Source organism: Hemicordylus capensis, chromosome 2 (genome assembly GCF_027244095.1).
Source record: "Hemicordylus capensis ecotype Gifberg chromosome 2, rHemCap1.1.pri, whole genome shotgun sequence".
Taxonomy (NCBI): domain Eukaryota; kingdom Metazoa; phylum Chordata; class Lepidosauria; order Squamata; family Cordylidae; genus Hemicordylus; species Hemicordylus capensis.
The window spans coordinates 288,170,063-288,188,563 of NC_069658.1; the positions used below are offsets into that span (position 1 = coordinate 288,170,063).

Sequence of the window (18,501 nt, forward strand, 5' to 3'; positions counted from 1 at the left end):
TGGAGAACAATACAGTTAATCACTGACAAGGATTTAACACTAACAGGAAGGGGGGGGGGGAATCAGCCCCCTGGCTCCTTCCACAGACACTTGGTAGTCAGTGGTATTAGCATATGGATTACAGCATTCAGCATTCAGACCTGGCTTCATTGTGTTTCCTTGCATATCCATTTTAACAACACAGTGCTGGATCACCTCCTGCTCCAGAGCAGGGGGAGCAACATCCTAGTTCATCTTGAGTTCGGGTATCACTTCTTAATATAAAAATGAAATCAGACACAGGCCTATATTTCACCATACTTCTGAGTTGGTACCTCTCTGGTTCTGATATGTTATAGACCGTTCATAACATCCTCTTCAGATGTTATTCACCAAAGTGGTGCTCACGGTTGCAGTGCCAAAAGCAGGTAGGAAGTCTCCCCACCCGATGCTGTCACTCACCCCCTGGACCTTGTCACTCATGGTTGCAGCAGCATTTGGGTGAAAAGGGACATTCTGTAACCATGATGGCTGCCATTTCCATGATCAATAGGATGTCGCTTTAGTCTCTGTGCGCATATATCCACAGAAGCCCTCAGTGTAGCACTTTACATACAAAACTGTAGCTGACTAGGAGCTGTGTGCAATCTGGCTTCATTTCATCAATTCATTGACTTCTGTGGACCAGGAGGCTTTACAGACAGGACTGTTACCCCCAGTAGTGGCCAGTGGAGGGGCAGCAATAAGCACCTTTAAGGGTAAGTGAATGGGTGCTTACCTCTGCTCTCGCTGCACCTGAACACTGCTCAGAGAAGCAGCGTGCCGCCCAGCACTCTCTGTGGTGGGTGACCATCACCTCTGCCACTCACCTGGCCGCAGGTGGGGGATCGGCTCCGTGGAAGCCAGGTGAGTGGCGGAGGTGATCTTCCACTGCAGTGGGTGCTGGGCAGCACACTGCTTCCCCGAGCAGCGTTCAGGTGCAGCGAGAACAGAGGTAAGCACCAATTCATTTACTCTTAAAGGTGCCTCTTGCAGCCCCTCCACCGGCGCCCTCACCAGCCTCTACTGGTTACCCCGAATGTGCATTCACATACCAGCCAAACTTACCCCAAAGTCCCTTTGAGATCCTTGGACCTACTCCACACACAAATCGGGCTTTGTCTTGCGAATTCTAGCTTATCTCGATGTATTTCTGGGTTTTTAAAATGCTGGAGAGGCACTGATATAGAATCATTAGCATGATAAGCATTCTTTCTTTAGAAATCTCCCCCCCCCCCCATTAGCTAGAAGGAAAACACGGAAAACATGTGAAGAACTCCCAGGGGGAAGAGTTATAATTAATGGAGTGAACAGTTATTTGGCTTCCTCCTCCCAGTCCCCTCCTCCAGTACATTTGTAAAGCTACTGATTCTGGGCTGAGATAGAGCCATTGCAGTAGTAAGAGGCAGATCCCTTCTGGTGCTCCACAGAAATACTTACCTGTACACAGCTGAATTGGTTTTACAACTGGGGCATTTGTGGGCAAGAATACAATACAACATTTTAAAAATCAATCTGTACTTCTTTTGCATAGATGTGAAACAGTGCCTGGATGATAGTGAAATCCAAGTAGAGAATGAGGTTGTTCTCATTTCCAGGCCCGGGAGGAAGGCAGGATTGGTTCTCTTTCCCTGCATGATTGCCACTGCTGCCCGCTTGCCTTGCTACACCCCCAGACTATCTTGCAGTGAGAACAGCATGGCAACAGAGAAGCCAAGGGAAGGACGCCGGCTTCCAGGAATCCCACAATGCACCGCACTGCTCACACGTTGCATTGAGCTGGGATACTCTTTTTCCCCGGCCTCTAAGGACAAAATGACTGCTGGCAACCCAGGAGAAGCTGCCAGCAGCCCAATCATCCACATGACTGGAGAGTGGGCTAGAATGGGGCATGTGCACTTTCCTGCCTCATTTTTAGCCCAGGTACAAAACCCGGGCTACCCTGTCAAGGAGCACAGGGATCAGAATTGATCCCAGTGCTTCTCACAATCAGCTCTACCTGGGCTAGCTTGGCCCTAACTCAGTAGAGCTGGCTGTGAGAATGACCTTAGTCTGTGGCTTAGCAAATATTTGAGTCTTAAGTCCAGTACTCTGCTGGCCGTCTGGTTTATATTTCTGTTGTTTGTCTTGGAGCCTGATATTGTGCTAAAAGTCCTGCTAAGTGCTTCAGTATAATTTGTCATGTTCAGAGCAAATTAGTAACTTATTCTTGTTGCCCTTCCTATGCCATCTCTTTTTTCTTCTTCTTAAGATATAATCAGTGCATGATTTAATACTGTTAGCCACTGTTCATTTTTTAAAATGTATCTCAAGGCTCTGTAACATATGCCCAAAAATTCTCTATCACCAAATTAAACATAATAATAAAATGTAGGCAATAACATTTGGTGTTATTTGTTAGATGTGCTGACACTGACAAATGTTTTAAATTAAATTATGCACTTTTTATGAGTAGTCTTACATCTGATAAATTCTTTTAGGCAACACTCATATAGATTATAACACTGATAAACACTTCCATCTCCCTCTTATTTGTGGGGAAAAAACTCTGTATTGGAAAATAGATCAAAAGAGATTGATTTATTGCTTTATAATCAATCATGGTGTTCTAGCTGTGTCAGTTTAATTCTGCAAAACACCAACATAGATGGATGGCCATGGTTTGCAGCCTTTCGTAGCCACTACTTGTACAGCGGCTTCTTCGAGTGGTTCATTACATATTTAAATTGAAATTTTTATAAATAGTGAGAGTGGAGCAAAGAAAGTTAGAGTTAGAAAACTCAATGAAAAAGCTCATGGCATAATTCAGAACCATCATATTTAACAACTGGGCTTTTGTGTACAATTTACAGCCTGTTTAAAGGAGAACCTCGTTATTTGCAGGGTTCCATTATGGGGGGGCGGCCACGGATAGCGAATCCATGGATAATGGAGCATTAGAACTGTGGGAATGGGGGGTGGGGGTGTTAGGCTCCCAGACTTCCCCAAATGGCTGAAAATCACCGAGGGGGGCTTTTTAAAAAAAGGAGTCATAAAATGGCTCCCAAACACAAAATGGCGACTGGAAATTATCTCCAGGGTCATTTCTAGCCACCCCCTGACCTGCGGATATGCAGGTTTGACCCTTTTTTCCAGTCCCTGTCCCCCCCCCCCCATTTATACCAAGGTCAGGTGCTAATTACCCGACTGCAGATAGACAATACTGCCAGTGCTGAATCCACGATTAATGAGGTCCTCCTGTAAGTATTTAAATATTACAGTGACATGCTTGCTTGGAACCATGTCTCTTAAGCACATGTGCACATAGTTGCATGTCTGTGAATGGCACACCAACCAACTTAGGTTTTTCAGGTGAATTATTTTACCTGGAAGATGGGGGAATTAATCTAGTTCTAGGAGAACTTTTTCCTTTCTGCTAGCCAGGGAATCAGGCAGCTAGCTGTATAAAATGAGCCTGGTGAAGTGAAATTGCCAAGAAATTTAGGACTGACAAAAGGAAGTACTTTTTCACACAACACATAAATTAATCTCTGGAATTCTCAGCCACAAGATGTGATAGGCACCAGCTTGGATGGCTTTAAGAAGTGTTTAGATAAATTCATGGAAGACAGGTCTATCAATGGCTACTAGTCTGAGGGCTATAGGCCACCTCCAGCCTCAGAGGCAAGATGCCTCTAAATACCAGTTTCAGGGAAGCAACAGCAGGAGAAAACGTAAGCCCTCACCTCTTGCCTGTGGGCTTCCCAGAAGCAACTGGTGAGCCACTGTGTGAAAAAGGATGCTGGACTAGATAGGCTTTGGGTCTGATCTAGCAGGGCTGTTCTTATGTTCTTAAGTGGCTAATAAAACCAGCAAGCACAATTAACATTGCAACAGGTCTGCGCAATGATGCATCATCCTAGCGAACTCTTCTAGAGTACATTCTAGAGGGGCAAACAGAGTCAGAGGGAGGGAGGGCCTTTTCAAAAATGAAGAAGCAGGTCTCATTTAAAGAGCACAACACAATAACATTGTAATTATTGTTATTGGTAATAATTGAGCGAAGTCCATATTCAGAAAAGAAGGGGAACTGGGGGGTGATGGCAAGCACTTTTAAGAAAAGCAAATGTGAGAGGAGGCGGGTAGAGAGAGCAGTTTCATATTTCTCCTAGTCTGCTGTATTTGAGACAAAGGTGGCTGTCTGCCGAAGAGATCCAGGGTTCCACCCCACAGGAAGGCCTTCACTGGGGGAACAAGGAAGCATTCAAGGCTGCTAGGCAGGCATCTTACCCTAGAGGTCCAATTATTCTAGGCCCTGGGCTGCCACTGCATTCCAGTCTTGCCTTGTGCATCGTATGTGTCCGCTGGTATGCGTTTGAGCCCAAAGGCAGATGCTTGACAGGGAGAGTTCCATAGCAGGACTGGTCAGGGTGTCCATTAGCAGAGCCATCCCCAGGAATTAACTACACTACGCTTGATTATAAATGCCAGGTTAGAGGAATCTTGGATCAAAGTCAGTCAAGCAAGAGAACAAAGGTACAGGGATTCCTAAGGAACTTTAGGGAATCTGAAAGGTGGGGAAGTAGTTAAGCTAATACAGTGTTTTTGGGTGACGGGGACCTGCATGGGTCGGTCAGCACCTTTTGGTAGGATAACAAAGGGGGCAGGGCTCTAGGTATGCCAGTTCCATAATGGGTATTTTAATTTGATGTTTTTATATGTTTTAATTGTTAAAAAATTCTTGTTTGGTTTTTTTGCTGTAAACCGCCTGGAGACTTCAGTAGTACAGTATATGTACGGGCGGTACACAAATATGATAGATACATAAATAAATCAGTGGCCAGGAGCTGCTCTGGTTGCACTGGGGTGTGGTTGGTTAGTCTGTTGGAACTTTCTATTGCTCCAGGAGTCCAGGACTGCTGGAGCAATTTAGACTCAGCAAAATTAGACTCCGCAGTTTAGCCCCATAGAAAAGGCAAAAGTACTAGGCATGGTTCCCACCTTTCCCAGGCTCAAAGCACAATCCCCTGCCTGTGTGGCCATCTCACTAGCCTGAAATGGAGGCCCATCCTCAGTGGAGGCCCATTCTTGGCTTTTGTTCATGTAGATGTTTGCTAAACTAAGCTGGAGTGCAAATTCTAAACTATGGTGCACGTTCTAGCAACAGCGAAGTGATATTGAGTTGATTGAAGCTAGTGAGTGTGTGCTGGACCACAATATGCGCCCCCCCCACACACACACACACTGGAGCTGCAATTATACATTCATTTATTAGAAGGAATAGGGACCATCTGTATTGCTGTAACTTTTAACAAAGGGTTTTTAACATTTTCCAATGGCTTACTACAAGCCAAAAATCTGGTCTTCATTGTCCTGTCTTAGATCTTTTGCTCTACTTTGTTTTTCATATGGAACCCTCAGATGTAGTAATCTCAAAAGAAAGTCCATTACAAGTGATAGAGAAATCTGTCCTTTGGTAGCTTAATAGGCCCATTGTTCAGAAGAGTTGCACCGACTATTGGGGAATGTGATTTTTCTGCCCTCTTGCAATGTTAATTATAAATTAAAAATTTAGTATCTGGTTTCCGTCATTCTCTATTATTACTTGTGTGGGAAGGAAGCCTAGTAAGTACAATTGTTATGTGTGTTGGAGATGCAGCTCTTGATGGCTTCAACTCTTAGCACCAACAACCCTATTGACTAGTAGGGTCATTAGGGGTAGAGATAGCCAGTAAGGGCATTCCCCCTCTGACCATGCTTTTGCTACTCTGATTCACCTTTGTTAGACCGATAGTCTAAAGTTTCATTCTCTCATCTGGAGAAAGAGACTTCCCTCTTCTTATTTATTTATTTATTTATTCATTCAATTTTTATATCGCCCTTCCAAAATGGCTCAGGGTGGTTTACTTCCCGTCTTCCTGTATGTAGCTAGCAGCAAGGCATGCAGGCCTTAATCTGTCTCCCTGGTGGATTTTCTAAATAAGCTACTTTATTTAAACTTTAACTCCATGTCTCCAGACAATATTGATTTAGCAGTGCTCTTCTTACTGTGAACTTCCGCTGCAGCTGGGGTAGATAATCTCGCCTCTAAGCTCTCTAACAATATATTCTTAGCTTGGTCATTTCTGCATATGACAAGAATTCTTTGAACTTTGCAGGTCAGGGGATGTTAGAAAGTACTTTTATTTGCCTCGTGCTCTGTTCTGACTCAATCCCATTAGCATTAATAGGAGCTACATATGTGAATGAAGCGAAGAATATAACTGTAGTGCTGAGATGGGGATATTAACAGCAATCTGAGAATCACAGTGTTAGAATATGTTCCATAATAGAAGAGATAAAATGCAGAAAACTGTTGTGAACTTTGCATGAACTGTGAAAATACACTGTTTTACATGGAGATTTCTGTGTGTCTGTGTCATAAGTAAGATATATATTGAATTGGGTGGAACTATAGAATGATAACTGGGTGCCATATTTTAATTCAGTGTGTGGTTTACAAAGGTTCTATTGATAAAGGGTTCTCTGGCCATAAGATGCATAAGAACTTTTTGATCTCATGACCTGTCATTGATTGATATGAAGGTCATGCATCAAGACTTAATTTTGTCTACACACTTTGTTTTCTTCAATTAACAGTGCTGGCTTTTCAAGTTCAGCCATTGCTCTTATTTCCCCCTTAATTTTAAAGCAGTGTCAACAATGTATCAAATACAGTGCCAGCAAGAGATGAGACAGGAAGGCAGTATATATCTTACTCCAAAATAGAAGGAAGTTTAAAGTCACCAAGGCTGTTCACATGTGCAGGGGAGGGGGTAAGGCAGGAGGTCCAGCTCGCCTTCCTCCCAGATGTCTGGTGGCCACTCAGGGATGGACCTTCTCCATTGCTGCCCCGAGGCTTTGGAATGTACTCCCTAATGAAATAAGAGCCTCCCCATCTCTGACAGCTTTTTAAAAGTCTTTAAGGACACATCTGTTCACCCAGGCTTTTAACTAATATTGTTTAATGGTTTTAATGCTGTTTTAAAAGATTCTTTTAAAAAAATTAAATTGTTGTAATGTTTTAAACTTTTTGTTTTTGTTGAAACTAATTTTTTACTTTCTGTTTTTATTTTGTTGTAAACCGCCCAGAGACGTAAGTTTTGGGTGGTATAGAAATATGTTAAATAAATAAACAAATGAAAATAAATGATCCAAGAAATGCTGCATGGAGCACAGCTTTTCCATGCAGATCTCCCAGACCATCCACACTGCTCCAAGCAGCGCAGATATCTGGAGGCTGAGGTGATGCATGCTGGCCTCCATATATCCCACAATGCACTGCACGAGTGTGGTGCATTGGGGGGATACCCGAGTGAGACGGGCACTCCAGGCGCCCGTCTCTGCTTGTGCAGCCCAAGCATATACATGACCCAGCGTGCATCCCAAGCATATACAGTACATGATCTCGCTTGCTTCCTTTAACCCAGGTAAAAGCCCAGGCTCGCAAGGGAGGCAGCACTGGGATAGGGCTCAGTCCCAGTGCTACACATGAGCAGCCCTACCCAGATAGGGCTTCCCTATCCTGGCAGGGCTGCTTGTGTGCATAACTCAAATGACCAGATTCATGTCTAGATATGTGTGCCATAAATTCTCTTTTTAAAAAGAGAGAAAAATTCTAAGGTGATCTTTGGCTGTTTTTAATACAGGTGGCTCTCGTTATTCGTGGGGGTTCCATTCCCACCAATCTCCATGGATAACGAAACCATGAATAAAGAGATCTTAACCCTATATGGCTTGGGGGATTAGGTTCCTTGAGCTTATAAAAACTGCTAAAAAAAAACCAGGGAGAGGGCAGAAATAAGGGTAGAAAAGCATACCTTGTTCTCCAGGTTTCCAGGAATGCCCCCACAAATGGTCTCATATTTTGTTTTAACTTTTCTTAACAAAAAGAGCCACAAAATGGCTCTGTGCTTCAAAATGGTGGCCGGAAATAGCAATAGCAATAGCACTTACATTTATATACCACTCTATAGCCAAAGCTCTCTAAGCGGTTTACAATGATTTAGCATATTGCCCCCCAACATTCTGGGTACTCATTTTACTGACCTCAGAAGGATGGAAGGCTGAGTCAACCTTGAGCCCCTGGTCAGGATCGAACTTGTAACCTTCTGGTTACAGGGCGGCAGTTTTACCACTGCGCCACCAGGGGTATGACATCAGAAGTCATTTCCGGCCACTCAGGAAAAACAGCGGGGCAAAAATTCCCTCTATTTCATGCCATGGATAAAGAAACTGGGTCTCTAAGATGCATCCGCAGATACATGGAACTGTGATCCATGAAACCATGGATAACAAGGGTCTCCTGTCAGGAATTGTCAGATTGAATACTTTTACAGCTCAATCTGTCAAATTACAGAATACTTTTACAGATTGTTACAAAATGTTGTATGTTTATATTTTAAATAAAATGAAATCTTTATAAGAACCATTAAGGTATTTACTTAATTGCAAGAAACTGCATCTGGCAAGAGAAAGGGCCAGTAAGCAAACATTACAAAGTGAGGGGCAGAACACAAGCTGAGTTTACTTGCAACATAAAATACTTTTTCCAGTTGTATTGGTTTCATTTTTACAGTAGCTCAGGCTGTTTCATTTATTTTGTGACATTAAAACAAAGAAAGCTTTAATACTTCAAGGTTTACATGAGACTGGATGTAAATACTATTAGGTATATGCCACTAAATGTCTGCTAAGTTGAACTTTATGCAGTTAGAAATAGTGGCAGATGGGGACTTAAGTCTGTACAAATGATCTGATAGAGATCCTATTGTTTTTTTAAAGTAAGATGGGCTACGGCAATGATGCATTTTTTACACCTACCTAGCATAACTACCTAAATTTTAAATGGAAAGCAGCAGATGATGCCAGCAACAGTTACATCTCAGGTAACACTACTAGGTAAAACTAGCTGGGTGACTCTGGGCCAGTCACTTCTCTCTCAGCCTACTTCGCAGGGTTGTTGTGAAAGAGAAACTCAGGTATGTAGTACACTGCTCTGGGCTCCTTGGAGGAAGAGTGGGATATAAAATGTAATAACAACAACAACAACAACAACAACACTTCACTAACAAGATCCGTGTCTTGGGGGCTCCTGAACCTGCCAGCCCCCTTCATCCAGCTCACCAAACTCCAGTGTGGCCCTCTTCATATAAACATGTCACAAATGACGCTGGCTGACATCCAGAGCAATGGTATGCTTGCAGAGGAGTATTTTGGGCTAGAACAAAATTAGCTCATAACTAGTGTTTCATTATCACAAGCATGCTTGTGTTGCACAACAGTTCAATTGCAGCACGCCTCATTTCTTCTAATGGGAATGTTGGTGGAAGAGCACAGTAGCTCTTTTGTGCAAATCCCTGGTTCGGGTATGATAAAAATAACTCCTTTGACTAGCACAAATATGTTCATCCCACAAATGTGCCATTGCTCTGGATGTCAGCCACTGTGTTCACGAGACAGGTATCAGTATTCATAACTTCTACCCAACTCTTGGCTGCTGCTGCTTAGAAACCCTCAGCTCATGTTCAGTCCAGAGCCACCTGGTACTCTGATGTTTCTAGGTTCTCTTTATTTTTTCCCTAGCTCTTGACCCATGAAAGATCATGGTAAAGAAGTATGGAGAGTGTTTTGAAAAACACAATTTAATCACACTTTTTCTTTGGGGTAATCTCTCTGTGTTTTGTGTAGTTTTTGCTTGCCTGGAATTTCCCAGTCAGGAGAGTATATATGGGATAGTATTGGTTCAATAGTGCCTTTGCACATTAAAACAAAGCAGGACAAGAATGAATTGTGCTGCTTCTGCTTGCCACACCTTTGGCAGAACATTGCTGTAATGGCTGCTGGCCAGCCAATTCTTTGTTAGAGGGATTCCCAGTAATAGTCCAGGATGTCTGTGTTAATGTTCCTTAATGATGTTTCTTAATGGCAGCTAATAGTGGGGAGATATACGGAGATGGCTCCAGAATGTCTGGAATGTGGAAAAGCCAGCATAGATGGAAAGTGGCCCTGGCTGATCAGAGTGGCTGGTGTGTGAGGATAAAGAAACTGCAGTTTGCAACTTCTGTGAGCAACATAGACTGATCAAGGGATTGGACTGACAAAAGGCACCTTTGGGGTGCAGGAGAGTCTCTCTGGGAATCTGATTTGGGGTCTTTTACACCTAATCGCGCAGCGGAGAAATTACTTGTCTTAGCAAGCCAGAGGCTGCCAGTTTGAATCCTTGCTGGTATGTTTCCCAGACTATGAAAAACACCTATATCAGGCAGCAGCAATACAGGAAGATGCTAAAAGGCATCATCTCATACTGTGCGGGAGATGGCAATGGTAAACCCTTCCTGTATTCTACCAAAAGACAACCACAGATCTCTGTGGTCACCAGGAGTTGACACCGACACGATGGCACACTCTACCTTTACCACATCTCAGTAAAGTGTGGGATCTTCAAAGCTTTCATGCAAGTTCCAGGTGTGACCTTACTCGCCGTACACATGCTACTGCATGCTTCCTTACTGCTTCCTAGCAAAATCTTACCCTTTGTAAACACACAGAGGACTTGGCATGATTTTTGCAGTACTGCCTATCACCACCAGCTCTTGAATTCCGAGAATAACCATTCCTTTTCCAGTCTTCCCAAAAATGGCGATGAAAAAGGACGGGTTCTTCTTGGAATGCAAGAGCTGGCTGGCAGGTGCTGGTATGAAAATTGGCCATGCATATAGAGGATAAGATTGCGTGAGGAAGGAGCACAGAAGCCTGCAGGAGCATCTGTATGGTGGGTAAGATTACGCTTAGAACTGTGTGAAAAAATTGCAGATCCTCCTAATATTTGCTGAGACGCATAATCTGTGCTGCCTTAGGACATGCTGTTTAGCTCCCCCAGTGCTCAACTTGTATACAAAGACACCATATGCTCCCAGTAACCTTTCCTCCAACGCAAGTCGAAACCAATATAGTGCTGCCCCGCTCCACCGCACTCCTGACTGCTGATGGGTGTAGGTGGCAGCATGTAACGATACAAAGAGGAACTTGCTAGGATGTGTTTCCAACTGGAACTTGTCTCAACCACCATCACTTCCTTTTTGTAGGTTACACTGGAAGCATGGTGAGGGGAACTACAACTTACTTGTGCTTCCTGTCTCCTTTCTCTGAGACAATGTGCAGCCCCATATTTGACTGTCATCAGTCCACATATCCAGACCCAAGTCACCAGCTGGGAGAAAAATGCATTATGAATGGCTCACTGGCTATCATCTCACCCCTTAGGCAGTTAGCTCACCGGTCCACTTCAGTGGCCAAATGGCAGCCAGGCCTGGCCTCCTATGGTAGTCTCTCTAGTCATATTTTTTTGGAGGCTGTGCTGACATAATTTGGTCCACCTAGCCCTTCTTAGCCCCCACATTTGGACCTCCCCAACAGTATCATCGCCCCATTCAGACATTATGTTGTACGAGTGTACAAATGTCTGTACACTCTTACATGATTTTGTGTGAATGACAGAACATTTTAAATTCATTTTAAAAATGAACCTGGGTATAGGCCCCTTGAAAAGCATGATACAGATAGGAAGTGTACTGTTGTACCTGTGTTCAGTGTAATGTGTGCATAACTGCCTCTGTACAGATCTGTTTCTAGCCCTATTCACATGTTGTATGGAGGAGGCTGTACTCATGTACAGTCTCTGAAAGCGTTCTGGAAGTCCCACCAGGCACAACAGCTAGGGGTGCCAACTGTCCCGAATTAAGAGGGACATCCTTCATTTTAGGGAGGAAATGTTTGTCCCATTTGGGACAGCATTTAGCCCGCATTTTGGTGGCTGGGGGGCAGTCAGAGGCAGCCTGGCAGCCAGCATGAGCTCCATAGAGCTCTTTCCTTGCTGACTTTCAGCCTGCAGGCTCCTGCTGCCACCATAACTTGAACTGAGCTGCTCCTGGGGCTCACCCGCCAATCAGCTTTGAGGTGGGTGGGCGGGGCTTGCACAGGAGCCTGCCAGGATTGGAAGGCTTAGCCATGCAGTCCTCTCCAAACTCTTGCAGCAGCAGCTTCTCACTCTCTCCCTCCCCCTCAGTAAGTTGTATACACACAGCAACACCAATCTAAATTAAGGTACAGAGGTTGTCTGGGCTGGCCAGGGTGGTGGTGGGGTGGGGGGAGGAGTTGGAAGGGAAGGCGTGTGTGGAAAGGTAACAGGCAAGCAGGGGAGGAAAGAGGAAAGGAAGCAGGCATGCGTTCTCCATGTGGATTATTTCCACACACTCTCCCCCACCACCATCACTTCTGTCTTTTCAGTAGCGGAGACAACTAAAACTGCTTTGCTACTCTTGTTGTAGTGCCTTAGAAGAATTAGAAATGAGCATATTTATTGTGTGCAGCTTTTGAATGGCTGAGCTCTCTCTCTCTCTCTCTCTGTGGCTCCTGTATTGAATTTATTTTGCCAGAGTTTTTCTCGCTGCAACAACCTAAACAGGGAATGGAGGGGGATAACTTTAAAGTTATTTCTTGCCCCCCAGTTTGTGCCAAAAAGGAGATGCTGCTGGAAAGGTGGGGAGGTCTTGTTGCTTCCTCTCCAGAGTCCAGCCAGAGCATGGAGACTGGGAATTAGCCTCTTTTACTAACTCACCTGGAGCTTCCTGGGCGCTTACCAGACTAGCTGCTCATCATCAGCAAAATGCCTCCGTTCGGGCAAGTCGCATACGAAACGTAAACAGCAGGGGGAGCAGTCTCGCAGCAACTAACAACTCGACAAAACAGCAACTTTTTCACACCGGATATATGATGTCCTAGCTCTATATCGCAGCGATTAAATTCAAAACAAGTCATTGGGAATGTGAACAGTACCCTGCTGTCCGCGTAGGGACTACAGTGTCACGATGCAGGAAGTGTGGAAGTACAGTTCCAAAATGCATCCTGACCCCGTTGTAGGGTCTAGTCTGGAAATCGCCCTGTGGGTGTAATTACTGCTGGATGCGAAAAGAGCTCCTGCAAGTCTTTGGACCCGGTCTCATGATCAGTGAGACCCAGTTTGTGGTGATGAGCGGGGAGAGCAGGCTAAGCCCGTTCTCCCCACACACAAGCGGGGAGGGAGCCCTGGGCAGCCGTATCGGCTGCCCACACAATTGCCGGCTCCGTGACGCAGCCTGTGGGGGATGGGGGGAGCGGAGGCCGATTGGCCCCCACAAGCTCCAGCATGCCCTGCGCAAGCACACAGGGCATGCTGGCAAGACCCCCGGAGCCGGGAGGCGGCTTTTACACGATCAACAAAAATCGGGCTAGGCTTTCCTAGCCCGATTTTTGTTGATCGTGAGAATAGCCCCATTGACTGTGGTGTGACCAACTTGGGGCTCTTTGGTGGACTATTGCTCCCATAATTCCCAGCTGTTGTTGCTCAGGATGATGGGAACGATAGTCCAACATCAGCTAGAAACTCCCAGGTTGGCTATCCTTGATCTGAGGAATAGTTAGAGCGAGCAAAAGGTAGATAGGGAGTGGCTTGTACATTTCTGGGTGGTGCACATTTTTGACTCCCACCTTTCTTCTTAACATTATTGATTTTGTTGTAGGGACTTGATGACCCTCCCCCCATCCCCCCCCCCGGTTTGATTCTGCAACAGCAACCAGGACAGTTTAGAAATAAACATCCACTATGAAGTGTAAAATACTTGCCGGGGGGCATTTTATTTGTTTTGCTATGTAAACTGTTTTGAGAACTTTTTGGCTGGAAAGTGGTATAATATAATTTTGTTCTAAATAATGACTACGCTGGCATTATTCAATATTTTTACATTTATATTCCGCTCTCGAAGCAGCTTCTGTAATAGTTTAACTATTTGATTTGATTAGGGAATTTGTTCGTAGCATAGGTGTTTCTATTCTAATAAGCAATAGTGCTATTGAAAGTAGATTGTTGCTTTGGCAGTTTATAAGATGTAATGGCACTTTAGAGACAGCTCTGTGTCTCTTTTGCCTTGTACTCTGCAATTACATGGATCCAATTTACCAAGATTATAATATGTAGGTGTAAAACACTACAGAAATAAAAGAGGCAGATATCTGAATTATGCTATGCAACATACAAACCCTGAGGTACAGGCAATTTCGCTTTGCCAAGTGACTTCATAATATTGTGAGAATTTAGCTTTCAGTGTGTTAAATGTCCCTATGGATCAGTTTGAGAAAAATATTTAATAGGGTACTATTACTGATACCGTAATAAAATCCAAAAATAAATTTCAAAGAATGCAGATGTTTTATTTTTAAATCGTACTCCTTTTAAGTTTCCCCCCCCAACCATACCTTAAGGTAATTATGTAATAGATTCAAGACAATTCTTCAGGTCCTTTTCTCAATCAGCTTCCTGCTAAAACTCCAAGCAGTTTTATAAAGTTTACCAAATTGGTAAAGTGGTTTGCAGTTTGATGCAGAGAGCTAGAAGAAACAGCCTGGAGGCTTCCCTCAGTGTCTCTTTTGTTTAGTTTTGCTATATTAAAGGTAAAGTGTGCCATCAGGTCGGTGTCAACTCCTGGCATCCACAAAGCCCTGTGGTTGTCTTTGGTAGAATATAGGAGGGGTTTACCATTGCCTCCTCCCACTCAGTATGAGATGATGCCTTTCAGCATCTTCCTATATTGCTGCTGCCCGATATAGGTGTTTCTTTTTGGATTGTGGCCTTTTATACTAATTTGCATTCCCTGATAATGGTATTACTTTTTTCCTTTTTTCTTATTGCTATACGAGGACACGTGTCTTGCCATCTTTTAAGAAACTGTTTAAAATTTACCATTTCCCTCCTTGTAATTTCCTTCCTGATGTTGTTCTACTCCATGTGTTACTTGCCAGTATCTCTGCTAGTGGTTTATCCAGGAAGTGCAGGAGTTTTTTCCCCAGCCGTGTCCTTTCGCTTTTGTGATGACTTTCAGTTTAGTTTGTAAGCCTGAAGATAGGGCCTCGTTCACCTTTTACATATATATCAACTATAATATTGTATTCTCTTGAAACAGATGGTAATGATCCATTGGTCATACTAATAAGAGCTATCAGAAATGGACCAATACTGGGTGGGGGTCAGTCCTCAGAACTGGGTCATTACCTTTCCTGGGAAACATATTACCATTTAGAGCACTGAGATGTTCTTTTGGGACAAAAGCTTCAGTCTGTGCAATCTTCCTTCTGTTCTTTTTCATCTTAATTTCAGTTAAACATTTGAAAACAGCAAATAGAAAACCATGCTATTAAGGAATGAACAAACGGATGGCTTTTCTCTCTAACAAACATTTCCTAACCATATCAAACTCAACTTGTATTCATAATATTAGCTTGTTTGAGTTTGTAGCAGACTTTTTTGGTGGTTGTTAGCCAATTCAAATGGTCTTCTTGAGTTCAATGTAATTTAGCATATCACCACAAGCAGATAACAAGAAATATATTGAAGATATCCATCTGGTTTGTGTTGAAAGCCTTGTTCATTTCATTCTCCATGGTTGTCATAGGCCTTACTAATTGCCTCATTACAACTGCTTTACAATCAGTATGACTTAGCCATTAATGTGATGAAAGGCTTACTGAAGAGGAGCTAGATATTAAAAAGCATAGATCTCTGACCTACAATTCTTGGAGGTTTCAAAACTTACTTCTAGCTTTATTAAAGTTATATTTTTGTTGTTGTTTAAAAAGCAGAAATTAAAATGGATCTACTGCCTCTGAACATTTACTTCAGTTTCATTTGTTATTCTGCTTATAGAAAACTGATTTAATGAGAAACTGGGTATTCTGAAATACTCCATAAAATACTATATGCAACATGTTTTATTTCCCTAGCTGTTTCCTATTTCAGTCACTTAAGTGATTTTAAAAATTGCAATTGCTAAAATAAATAAGAAAAGTGAGACAGGACCAAGCGCCTGGTGTTTCCAAATCATTATTTCACTAGGTGAAACGTGACTCAACATATGCTCTTTTTAAAAGAGGTGAGCCCTCTTATCTAAATATCCTGTGTAAAAACAGAGAAACGTTTTAGTCTGTGCATTTCATGTTTTTATTTCTTCTTATTTTTCATTCATACCCAAGAAACAAGGTTAAAAGGGTTTGTAGCATTTGAAGACTCTGCTCTTAAGCCTCCACAATGTTTTCACAGAGATTTGCAAATTACTCTTGATTTCACTTTAGGCATGTTCTCAACTTTCAAAAAAAGGAAGGGGGCTGGAAGAACAACATAAGAACAGCCCTGCTGGGTCAGGCCCAAGGCCCATCTAGTCCACCATCCTGTTTCTCTCAGTGGCCCACCAGATGCTTCTGGAAGCCTATAGACAGGAGTTGAGGGCATGCCTTCCCTCCTGCTGTTACTCCCCTGCAACTGGTTGTCAAAGGCATCCTGCCTTTGAGGCTCGAGGTGGCCTATAGCCCTCCAACTAGTAGCCATTGATAGACTTCATGAGTTATCCAAACCCCTCTTAATAGCTTAGCTTAGATCCCATCAACGTATAATTGATACTGGGGGTTTTCATCCCAATGTGCATCACTTTACACTTGCCGACATTGAAGAGCATTTGCCATTTTGTTGCCCACTCCCCCAGTTCGGAGAGATCCTTTGGGAGCTCCTCACAATCCGTTTTGGATTTCACTACCTGAAATACTTTGGTATCATCTGCAAATTTGGCCACCTCGCTGCTTACCCTTACTTCTAGATCATTTATGAATAAATTAAAAAGCACCAGTCTCAGTACAGATCCCTGGGGAACCCCACTTCTTACTTCCCTCCATTGTGAAAACTCTCCATTTATACGTACCCTCTGATTCCTGCCTTTCAACCAGTTAGCAATCCACACATGTACTTGTCCCCTTATCCCATGATTGCTAAGTTTTCTCAGGAGCTTTGATGATGAACTTTGCCAAAAGCTTTTTGGAAATCAAGGTATACCCTGGATCACCTTGATCCACACACTTGTTGACACTCTCAAATAACTCCAAAAGGTTCATGAGGCAAGCTTTCCCTTTTTAGAAGCCATGCTGGTTCTCTCCCAGATGGGCCTGTTGTTCTATGTGCTTTTCAGTTTTATCCTTGACGATGCTTTCCATCATTTGCCTGGAACAGACGTTAAGCTAACTAGCCTGTAATTTCTCAGATTGCCCCTGGATCCCTTTTTGAAAATCGGTGTGACATTTGCTACTTTCGAGTCATCTGGTACAGAGCCCGATTGCAGAAATAAGTTATATATTTTAGCAAGGAGGTCAGCAATTTCACATATGAGTTATTTGAAGACTCTTGGATGGATGCCGTCTGGCCCTGGCGATTTGCTAGTTTTCAGTTTTTCCAAACAGTTTAGAACATCAGCTCTTGTCACTTCTATCTGACTCAGTTCTTTAGCCTCCACCCCCAAAAAGCCTGACTCAGTATCCTCTGCCATGAAGACGGACGGAAAGAACTCATTTAGCTTTTCTGCAGCCTCCATATCCTCCTTAATAATCCCTTTCATTCCCTCATTAACTAACGGTGCAACCGCCTCCCTGGCAGATTTCCTGCATCTGATGTATTTAAGGAAGTTTTTGTTATTTCCCCTTGATGCTTTTAGCCAAATGTTCCTCAAACTCTCCTTTCACCTCCCTTATTGTCACCCTGCATTTATTTTGCCAGAGTTTGTGTTCCTTTCTGTTCTCCTCATTTGGGCAGGCCTTCCAATTTTGGAAGGAAGTCTTCTTCCTTTTTATGGCTTCCTTGATGGTACCAGTTACCCATGCTGGCATCCTCCTGGACTTAGTGGTACCTTTCCTCCTTTTGGGTATACAAGCTAACTGGGCTAGTAGTATTGTGTTTTTGAGTAAACTCCATGCATTCTGGAGCAAAGTGACTCTCTTGATTTTCCCTTTCAGCTTTCTTTTCACCATACTCGTCTTAGAGAAGTTTCTTCTTCTGACATCCAAAATGTCTGTGTTAGGGGCTTCCTTGGTGATTCTCTGCCCACATGTATGCTGAATTTGATCGCACTAAGGTCACTGTTCCTTAAAGTGTCGATGACACTGACATCACGCACCAGGTCCTGGGTGCCACTCAGAATTAAGTCCAAGGTCTCCTTCTCTCTGGTTGGTACCAAAACCAACTGTTCTAGGGCACAGTCATTCAGTGTATCTAGCAATTTGATCTCTTTGTCATTACCTGACTGTGAATGGACCCAGTCTATGTGTGGGTAATTAAAGTCATCCTGTCTCTCCTTGATGCCTCCCTGATTTCCTGCTGCAACTCCCAGTCACTGTCAGCATTTTGATCTAGAGGGCGATAGCACGTCCCCAGTAGCAGATTTCCTTTTAGGCCTTGTATTGTCACCCACAGGGATTTTGTGGAGGACTCCGATCCACTTAGGTTTTCCAGCTTGTTAGATTCTATCCCTTTTTAAACATACAGTGCTACTCCACCTCCAAGGCACCCCTCCCTGTTCTTTCTATAGAGTTTATATCTAGGGATAGTAGTGTCCCACT

At 43.4% G+C, this 18,501-nt stretch overlaps 1 protein-coding gene across 11 annotated transcripts in view; it reads left to right on the forward strand.

The window, feature by feature from the left end:
• Positions 1-18,501, forward strand: part of LOC128343611 (contactin-4) — a 920,791-nt gene that overhangs the window by 795,377 nt on the left and 106,913 nt on the right. The gene's annotated exons all lie outside the window — the stretch shown is intronic.